This window comes from Octopus bimaculoides, chromosome 29 (genome assembly GCF_046866305.1).
Source record: "Octopus bimaculoides isolate indiv1 chromosome 29, ASM4686630v1, whole genome shotgun sequence".
NCBI classification, from domain to species: Eukaryota; Metazoa; Mollusca; class Cephalopoda; order Octopoda; family Octopodidae; genus Octopus; species Octopus bimaculoides.
This window is the reverse complement of record NC_142956.1, coordinates 14,207,825-14,217,824: the sequence shown is the minus strand read 5'-3', so window position 1 is coordinate 14,217,824 and position 10,000 is coordinate 14,207,825. Positions and strand designations below refer to the sequence as shown.

Sequence of the window (10,000 nt, the reverse complement as noted above, 5' to 3'; positions counted from 1 at the left end):
TCTCTGACTGACCAAAGCCTTGTGAGTGGGTTTGGTAGATGGAAACTGAAAGAAGCCCGTCATATATATATAACATTTATGCAGATATAACTTTTTAAAGGATAAACCTATTATAATGGATAATACTAAGTGGATTTTTTTCTTTTTCTCTTTCTTTTTCTGTTTCCTTTGTGATGTAATCTTGGGACTAGCAATGTTTGCGGCTGAAAATAGCTTCAAACTATCCTTTTTATCAACAATATATACTGATATAATGACAGATTGTGTATAAAGCTTGAAACACGTGTACCGCGATATCCTTTGTGTTGTTTTCAATTTACGTTTGATATATATATATATATATATATATATATATATATATATATATATATATATATATACACACATATATGTGTGTATGTGTGTGTATTTGGGTGTCTGTGTTTGTCCACCCATCGTTGCTTAACAACTGATGTTGATGTGTTTACATCCACATAACTTAGCAGTTTGGCAAAAGAGACCGATAGAATATGTACTAGGCTTACAAAGAATATGAAAGGCAAAGTCGACCTCAGCGGAATTTGAACTCAGAATGTAGAGACATATGAAATGCTGCTGAGCACTTTGCTAACGATTCTGCCAGCTCTCCGCCTTAATAATAATAATAATAATAATAATAATAATAATAATAATAATAATAATAATAATAATAATAATAATAATAATAATAATAATGATAATCCATTCTGCTATAAGCACAAGGCCTGAAATTTAGAGGAGGGGACTGGTTGATTACATTGACCCCAGTACTCAACTGGTACTTATTTTATTGACCCTGAAAGAATGAAAAGTAAATTCGACCTTGGTGAAATTTGAACTCAGAATGTAGAGACATATGAAATGCTACTGAGCACTTTGCTAACAATTCTGTCAGCTCTCTGCTTTAATCATAATAATAATAATAATAATGCTGTGAATAATAATAATACCAAGAAGTGGCCCTCCTGGATTCTGATTATAAATGATTGGAAGCATTCTTGGTATGAAAGGTGAATTACAGCAAATATTCTGCTCAATACCACAGAAATAAGGTAAAGGATGACTTGTCTGAGAAAATAACATTCTTTCACTGCTCTAGGGACCAATTCTGTAGGTTCTTACTCCATTCTAAACACTATGCAACATTTATTTTTGAAAGGAGTGGTTTTGTGATTGCAGCCCTCTTGTGAAATTCAACTTTGTACAGCTCCAGGCAAACAGTTTTTGTGGAAACTGGGTTCTCAGGGTGGTCATTAAGTTCTGCAGTAATTTTGGGAGCTGTACTTTTGTCATCCTTTCTAACATTTTGTGTAAAAGTCCGACAGTCCCTATCTGAAAGTTTTGGTTTTCTTCCAGAGTTTTGTTCCGACAAGGAGGTTTTTTCCCTCTTTTGTGAAATCTCTTCCCAAAGGTTAGAGTCTTTCGACTTTCTAAAAAGGGTCTTTTCTCAATCTTAACTCTTTGAGAAAAAAATCTTCTCTCCAAATATTATAACTACATCAAGGAATTTCCAAAATACTCCAAATATATATATATATAGTTAGAATTCTACCTATAATTAATTACTAGCCTGCTAGCCTTGGCTATGTCAAGATGGATTTTTATGCCACAATTATAATATGTCTATTCTACTGTAATTTTCTACATTTTTGTGCAGCTGAAGATTGCTCTCTACATATTGCATTTAATGTAATGCTCGCATTACTTAAATAAATGGAGTAGCATGAAACGTGCGTACTGCAGTCATCTTCAAAATCTGAGTTGCTTATTTTGATTTTATCTATATATATATATATATATATATATATATATATATATATAAAACATTATATATTTATATGTATATTAAACACACATATAACATACACACACACATAACAAACAATTCATATATTTTATATTTATATACATGTATACACAAATATGAAGCAGTCTTGAATATGATGTCCATACATTTTTTAAACATGCATACACATAAATATGTATTTTGCACATACTCACACACACACATGCACATTACAAACATGCATACACACATAGGTACACACAGGCATACAAAAACAGACATGACTAAATGCATGCACACATGCATGTATGCTCACACACACACACACACACATTAATTACATATATACAAATGCACACACACGTGTGCACTGAAACACACAGATATTACACATATACAAATGCACACTCATGTATACACATGCACACACAAATACACAAAGACACACACACACATTAAACACATACATGCAAACCCTAGCAAATCATACACACATATTTTTCACATGCATACACATGTACATACATGCACACAAACACAGAGATATGCACATCTGAAAATATATATATGTGTATATATATATATATATATTCACACACATTACTCACACACATACTTCACACTTTTAGAAACTAACTCAAACTATTTTAAAAAGAATTAATTATATGTATATGACTGAATTCAGAGAATCTAAATTTATGCAAATTTATGAAAATTTATACAAATTTATGCAAATTTATGAAAATATATGCTCATAATGAGAAACAATAAGAAAAATTTCTAAGGGGTTCTTAAAAAAATATTTATCTTTTATAAACACTGAATCTTACGAAGGAGATGACAGAGGAGCAAGATATGTGGTGCATTGCTGTATTTGAGAAGACACGCCCACCACAACAGAATTGGAGTCTTAAAACCAAAGTACCATGTAAAATGCCTTGGTGGAAGTGCTGGTGCCACTGGTGCTAGTGTCATAAAAAAAGCACTGGTGCCATGTAAAAAAACACTGGTACTATGTTGGTGCCACTTAAAAAAGAAGTGGTGATGGTGCCATGTAAAAAGGCACCCAGTACACTCTGTGGAATGGTGAGTCTTAGGAAGGACACCCAGTCATGGAAACCATGCCAAAACAGACTCTGGAACCGGATGTGGCCCTCGGCCTGACCAGTTCCTGGTAAACCAGCCAATCCAAGCCAGCATGGAAAATGGATGATTATTATTATTATTATTATTATTACTATTATTTATTTTGGAGATGTACTTGCATAGCAAGCGACCTGATCTGAGATTGTGTGCTGGAACGAAAACAATTGCAGCGTGGAAGGTGTTTATAAGCCATTTAAGAAACACACAAAAACCGTTAGATTCACTTCAACATTTAAATTTAATTTGCCAAAATATTTTCGTCGCTTTGAGACTGCGGCCTGTTCACTGACAAAATTCCGCCCTGCACGAATTGGCTTATAAATGGCTTATAAAGACCTTCCATGCTGCAATTGTATTATTTATTTATTTATTTATTTATTTTTAAGTTTTATTTTTAACTTGCTTTGCGGGAGCAACTGTTTTATCGAAAACGTATATCGTTGTTAAATGCTCAAAACACGAGACTAGAAAGCAACCAACAACTGATGATTGTGTCATTTGGCTAAAACCTCTTGGAGATGTTGCTCCAGCAGGGCCATAGTCTAATGACTGAAACAATTAAAAGATAAAAAACATGCATGTATGTATGTGGAATTGAACCAAAAATCTTATGATTACAATCCAAAATTTTTAATCTCATGACCAGACTTGTCCCCGTCATTCAGATTTCCATACAACAGAAATAGTAATAGCTGAATCACTCAAAGAGGCATACTGATGTCTATAGACATTTAACCTGTATTTTTTCAAATATTTGCATTAAAATACAACTCAGAAATATAATTTACATACGAATAGAACAACATGAAAGCATTTTATTGAATCAATATCGTTCCTTCCAAAAATATAATCAGCTTTAATGAAGGAAGTTTGTCAATTACAAAGGCTCAATATTTATTTTCTTTATAAATAAATATCCTGTGAATTAATATTAATATATGCGAGGTGGTCGTGGAGGCGCAATGGTTCAGTGGTTAGGGCAGCGGACTCGCGGTCATAGGATCGCGGCTTCGATTCCCAGACCGGGCGTTGTGAGTGTTTATTGAGCGAAAACATCTAAAGCACCACGAGGCTCCGGCAGGGGACAGTGGCAAACCCTGCTGTATTCTTCCACCACAACTTTCTCTCACTCTTACTTCCTGTTTCTGTTGTGCCTGTAATTCAAAGGGTCAGCCTTGTCACACTGTGTCACGCTGAATATCCTCGAGAACTACGTTAAGGGTACAAGTGTCTGTGGAGTGCTCATCCATTTGCACGTTAATTTCATGAGCAGGCTGTTCTGTTGATCGGATCAACTGGAACCCTCGATGTCATAACCGACGGAGTGCCAACAACAACATATCGTATATGTTTATATGAAGCAGTGTGTTGAGTGACTTTACTGTGTTTTTTTAGCAAGTTGTGAAATTTGTGGTTTTGTGATTATGGATATGCCAACATGAAATTTTGCGTTAAACTTGGGAAGTCTACTACAGAGACATTGTGTATGCTTTGGCAAGTTTATGCCAATGAGTCAATGGGTTATACGCAATGCTTTGAGTGGCACATGTGTTTCAAGAGTGGAAGAATGTTCCTGGAAGATGATGAGCAATCTAGAAGACATGCCACAAGTGTCAACCCCGGAAATGTATTGTACATCGAGAATTCGTCCCTCAGAGCCAGACCATCAATTGAGAGTTTTATTGCAATGTTTTGAAGCATCTGCAGGAAGATGTTTGGCAAATGTGACCAGATCGGTGGAGCGTGAAAAATTGGATTCGTCACAATGACAATGCACCCTGTCATCAAGCTCTCCTCACTCGTGAGTTTCTTGCCAAAGACAACATGGCATCACTTCTGCCCCTGCACTTTTAGGTCCTGCAGGCTTCCATCTCTTCTCCAAGATGAAAATGCAACTAAAAGGCTACTGTTCTATATTTAAGAGATGAGGAATTATTTACATTATTTACATTATTTACATTTGTCGGATATTTGTCCTCATCTTGTTTGTTGTTAACACAACGTTTCGGCTGATATACCCTCCAGCCTTCATCAGGTGTCTTGGGGAAATTTCGAACCTGGGTTCTCATTCCCATCGATGTTACTATTATTATTATTATATTATTATTATTATTATTATTATTATTACTATTATTAATCAGGTCGCTGCCGTGAATCGAACTCGGAACCTTGGGGTTAGTAGCCCGCGCTCTTAACCACTACGCCATATGCCTGTGGGCAATTATGGGGTGAATTTTAAGGCTTATAAATCTATTATTTTTCTATCCTTCCTCAATACCGGTTCCCATATGCTATTCATAATATAATAATAATAATAGTAACATCGATAGGAATGAGAACCCAGGTTTGAAATTTCCCCAAGACACCTGACGAAGGCTGGAGGGTATATCAGCCGAAACGTTGTGTTAACAACAAACAAGATGAGGACGAATATCCGTCAAATGTAAATAATGTAAACAATGTAAAAGGCTACTGTTTTAACACTGTTGTCAACATCAAGAACAAATTGCACCGATGGCCCCTGAACAAATTGATGGCCCTTGTTTGTTGACAGCATGCCACGTGGTCCAAACAAATGAGGACGTATCTAGTGGAGGGTGGGGACTGGTTGTGATTATGTTCAACAGGTCACCCAGGGGGAGCTGGGAATATACTGACAAAGATCTGGTTGAGTTGACGGTTTATGTTGTTCAACTATATGACACATATGCTGGTATGAGTTAGACAGTTTCACAGGAACTGGCAAGGCCAGAGGACTGCACCAAGCCCTGCTGTCTATTTAGGTTTTGGGCTCTACTGCTGGATGCCCTTCCTAAAGCCAACCACTTTACAGAATGTGCTGGGTGTATTCTATGTGTCACCATTACGAGTGCCTTTTACAGGTCACTAGCATGGGTACCTTTTATCTGTCACCAGCACAGGTGCCTGTTACATATCACCAGAAGAAATGCCATTCACATGTCACTGGCACATGTGCCTTTTATGTGTCACCGGCACAGGTACCTCTTATTTGTCACCAGCATAAACGCCTCTCATGCATCACTGGCGCTTTTCACCAGCATAGTTGCCTTTTATGTGTCACCAACATGGGTGCCTGTTACACATCACTGGCACAGGTGCCTTTTACGTGTCCCTATCACAGATATCTTTCACGTGCCTGTAACACTGTCCATGACTACAATGTTACTTAGCTAGACGTGTCTTCTCAAGCGCAGCAAATCACCAGAAGTCTCAATCACACGGATTTGGTCAGCTCGGGCCCATTGTAGAAGACATATCAAAGATGCCATGCCATAGGATTGAACCCAGATTACATGATTACAAAGCATGCTTCTTAACAATACAACTATGTCTCATTAATAAGTTTTCATTAAAAAATTAATTTTTGAATTCAGTCAATTCTAATATAGCTCTAACATAAATAGGATATTAAATTAAATAATTAACTGGATAATTATTTAATTGATTAAATAAATTACTTAATAAACAATAAATAAATACATAGAATATATAGGAACGTTTTGTTTCTTATATATTTAGGCCACACCCATTTATTAATAATTAATCACGCCTCATCAATTGCTAGCCAATCATAATGCAACAGCTGTCCTTGTCATCAATCAATCACAAAACAAATGTAAATTCTTTGATTTGGCAAATAGCATTATAAGCCCTGGAGGTGGGTGTGCAAGTGGTTGCAAGTTAAGCTAGAAATAGCAGTCAAATCTCCTTCGAATCACATCAACATTTCCTAAATGCTTGAAGGATACATATGCTAATATAATCCTAAATATGTTATGATTAAGAAAAACAGACATGATGGTTATGGCTGGAGGGTCTAGAGAATGAGCTCTGATTTGCAAGTTAAGGGAGAAGAAGAAGAATAACTACTGGAATCAAAAGTGCTGAAGAGAAATAGCAGTTATATTTCCCTCAAATGACATACGTCTAGCTTAAAATGTGAACAAATTCAATAAGGTAGTCTCAGAAAAAAGATAAAGACCCCTTCGGTCAAGAATAAACATAGGATTGCACCCAGAAAGTTCCCCTCTAAGGCACAAGTCCAGACAAGGTTGTTTATGGAAGACCAGCAGTTGACCATACATAGCGGCCTCACCTTTCCATGCTGTTAAAGACACGCTTTGGTCATGAATGACCATGGGATTGCACCTAGAAAGTTCTCCTCTGAGACACAAGTCCAGACAAGGTTGTTTCTGGAAGACCAGCAATTTCCCATGCATATCAGCGTTCCCTTTCCATGCCATTATATGTAAATAGGGTAAAGGGTAAAGACCCCTTCGGTCATGAATGACCATGGGATTGCACCTAGAAAGTTCTCCTCTGAGACACAAGTCCAGACAAGGTTGTTTCTGGAAGACCAGCAATTTCCCATGCATATCAGCGTTCCCTTTCCATGCCATTATATGTAAATAGGGTAAAGGGTAAAGACCCCTTCGGTCATGAATGACCATGGGATTGCACCTAGAAAGTTCTCCTCTGAGACACAAGTCCAGACAAGGTTGTTTCTGGAAGACCAGCAATTTCCCATGCATATCAGCGTTCCCTTTCCATGCCATTATATGTAAATAGGGTAAAGGGTAAAGACCCCTTCGGTCATGAATGACCATGGGATTGCACCTAGAAAGTTCTCCTCTGAGACACAAGTCCAGACAAGGTTGTTTCTGGAAGACCAGCAATTTCCCATGCATATCAGCGTTCCCTTTCCATGCCATTATATGTAAATAGGGTAAAGGGTAAAGACCCCTTCGGTCATGAATGACCATGGGATTGCACCTAGAAAGTTCCCCTCCAAGGCAGAAGTTTGGGCAAGTTTGTTTGTAGAAGACCAGCAGTCGCCCATGCATACCAGCCTCCCCTCTTCAAGTCACTGATGTTATCCAAGGGAAAGGCAAAGGGGCCGATACAGCTTGGCACCAGTGATGCTGCAACCCATTTCTACACATGAGTGAACTGGAGCAATGTGAAATAAAGTGTCTTGCTCAAGAATACAACACAGAGCCCAGTCCAGGAATCAAACTCACTACCTCATGATTGTGAACCTGATGCTCTAGCCACTGAGCCTTGTGCCTTCAAAAAAAATCAAAATCAAACATGGAATGATCAGAGCTGGAACATCATTGATCATAGGTCTGTCTGGATCAGGACTGACCCGGGGTTAAACAACAACAACTATAGCCACTAATACTAACTACTTTACTATGCATTACATAATGTAGTCCTATGTCTCACATACCAGTGTTCTGACTTCAAATAGAACAGATCTTGTGCCCAGAGCTTGAAGACTGATGACACAAGGAATACCTAAAAATGTAACTTGCCACATGTCTTTGGTATATAATTACTATATAAAAGTCACATAATGATTATAATACATACATGAAACCGGTCAAGTGAATAAACATCTTTAAAACTGCATTTTCAAACCTTCTTTCATATATATTTCCACTCGTGCTGTATCTTACAACTTTACTTTGTTATATATATATATATATATATATATATATACACACATAACAGGCTTCTTTCAGTTTCCGTCTTATAAATTGACGCACAAGGTGCCACACAGTGGTACTGAACCCAGGAGCATGTGGTTGCGGATCAAGCTCCCTACCACACATCTACACCTACACCTGAGTGTATGTATGTATATATATATATATATATATATATATATATATATATATATATATATATATACAACGGGCTTCTTTCAGTTTCCATCTACCAAATCCACTCACAAGGCTTTGGTCGGCTCGAGGCTATAGTAGAAGACACTTGCCCAAGGTGCCACGCAGTGGGAATGAACCCGGAATCATGTGGTTGGTAAGCAAGCTACTTATATATATATATATATATATATATAAATATACCGGAGTAAGCACATAAAATGTGCAACAAGGTGGAAAAAGAGTACTCAAACGAAACATCTAACAAAACTGTCCGATGAACAGGAACGTGAAACTCCGAGTAACAGTCTTCTGTTATATTTCTGCTGCTTTTAAATAAAGTATATATATATATATATATATATATATATATATATAGGGAATTGCAAAATCCAAACTTACAAAGAAATACAATTTGATAATATATATATATATGTATGTTTGTATGTGCATGTGTTTGAGTGTATGTATATATGTGTGTGTGTGTGTATATATATATGTCTGCATATATATGATCACATATTTGCATAGATAACTATGACCAAACTGCTATGTAGTGAGATTGAGCCACACTTATATTTGCAACGTGAAGTTCTTAATTAAAATAGCTATGCTGCATTCATACAACCCACCATACATACACCCACACAAACACACACAAATATATACATCTCTCTGTCTGTATATACATGTATATATATATATATATACAAGGGTCGTTTGAAAATACATATTAATGTTATTTTGTGTTGCTTTTATGTTCCGGACCAAATGATAAATTGCAGAGATAGGAAAAAAAAAAAAGAACAATAAGGAGATATGAAAGAAAATGTTCCCCACTTTCCGTCTGGAACCTAACCCACCACCATGGAGTGTGTGTGTGTGTGTGGGGGGGGATAAGGGACGGTGTGTGGGGAGGGGGACAGGGGCTGGGGTTCGATCTTGCGAACTTTTAGTTCAAGATGTCTTCCTCTTTGTACTGATTCAGTCAATATTACTGCATTGTGGAACGTAACCCCTCGCTGGGCCTGTCGATATTGTTTTTTTTTTTTGTTTTTTTTTAATGGTTATTGGAATATCAAAGACAGACGGAACGGGTGTAGGGAGGGAGATAGGAGGAGGGAGGGGGAGAGTTGAGGAAGGAAAGAAAATGAAGGAAGAAAGGAATAAAGAGAGAAATATAGAAAAAATATACAAGGAAGACAAAGAACAACAATATTGCTAATAATGATAATAATAATAATAATAATAATAATAATGAGACTAACAATGATAATAGTAATTTCTTTTATTTGCCACAGGGGCATATATGAGGGTGACATCATAAGGACAATAATGATAATAATAATAATAATAATGATAA

The 10,000-nt window shown here is 36.7% G+C and overlaps 1 protein-coding gene across 9 annotated transcripts in view; it reads right to left on the bottom strand.

The window, feature by feature from the left end:
• Window positions 1-10,000, bottom strand: part of LOC106876278 (uncharacterized) — a 1,065,409-nt gene that overhangs the window by 484,110 nt on the left and 571,299 nt on the right. The window lies entirely within an intron of this gene.